Here is a 1285-nt window from a genome sequence, read left to right as displayed (position 1 = left end):
GCGCCTCGTATGCCATGGGCTCTTGGTTAATGTTACTCACTTCGGGGATCTACATAAAAAGTCAGACACTACACCCGGGCTCATTATTAGAATGCTTGCTGTCGTGTGTGTTCGTCTCTCTAGTTTTACAGTCGTGTGTGTAGACTAACATTACACCTCCTATGGGCTCTCTTGACTCTTTCTGCAGCCTTGGCTCCTTCTTACTGCTGTCTTTCAGCCACACCCCCGGTCTTCTGGTAGGAAAGATCTACACCTAGCCTTCTCGGACGAAGGCGAAAAATCTCGGAGGCCCTGTATGTAAGTTGCGCACTTTAAAGATCCCCTTGGTGGTCCAAAAATCGATAAGAGTAGGCTTCGGCCGCCTCTGGGCAAAATTCCTAATTTCCTACTAACTGAATATGTTAGGTGTGTTCCGCGCGCTCATATGACCTTACGCAGTTGCGAGCGCCGTAAAACACTTACACACACACACAAAAAAAGCAAAAGACTGTATCATAGGCCTGTGAGACAGGTGTCTGCGGTGCAGACCTCTCGCAGTCACACGCAAAGCACGTGAGTTCGTTTCCCCTGTTGAAAGAATGTTGTTTTTTTGTTGTTTTCTTCATCAAGTATCTCTGTCTGCTGGGACGTTATATCGCTTTCAGCCAGGGGTGACCTGAACAGATTGGGAGAAAACTGAATAGTGCCTTTTTTTTGTAAGTATTTTGTAAGTGTTTTACGGCGCTCGCAACTACATAAGGTCATTTGAGCGCGCGCGGGGTACATTCAACATTTTCAGTTTGTAGGAAATTTTAAATTTTGCTCGGGTGGCGGCCGAAGCCTACTCTTATCGATTCTGGACCACCTAGTGATCTTTAACGTGTGCAATTTGCACACGTGACCTCCGAGCTTTTTTGCCCTTATCCGAGAGGGCTAGGTGTTAGATCTAACCTATCCGAAGTTTTTTGCCCTAATCCGAGAGGACTAGGTGTTAGATCTAACCTATCATAAGATCAGGGGTGTGGTTGATAGATACATGTAGTAGTAAAAAAGAGCCAAGGAGTAGCAGTAGAAAGGCTGCAGAAAAGAGTCAGGAGCCCAGAGGAGGGGGCAAAGGAGGTGAGGGGGTGGGGGCAGAAAGTGGAGACGACACCAGACGACAGAAAATTGTTAGAGAGCAGGGAAGGAGGTGAAAGGAGACAATTTTAGAGAAGAAAATTGTCTGTCGCAATCCGGATTCGAACCTGGACCTATTGAATGAGACCTATTATGTTGCAGGGGGCGTAAGAACATACACTAGAAGCCC

Source organism: Aplysia californica, unplaced genomic scaffold, assembly GCF_000002075.1.
Source record: "Aplysia californica isolate F4 #8 unplaced genomic scaffold, AplCal3.0 scaffold00256, whole genome shotgun sequence".
Classification (NCBI taxonomy): Eukaryota; Metazoa; Mollusca; class Gastropoda; order Aplysiida; family Aplysiidae; genus Aplysia; species Aplysia californica.
The sequence above is the reverse complement of the archived record's forward strand: the minus strand, read 5'-3'. Positions refer to the sequence as shown.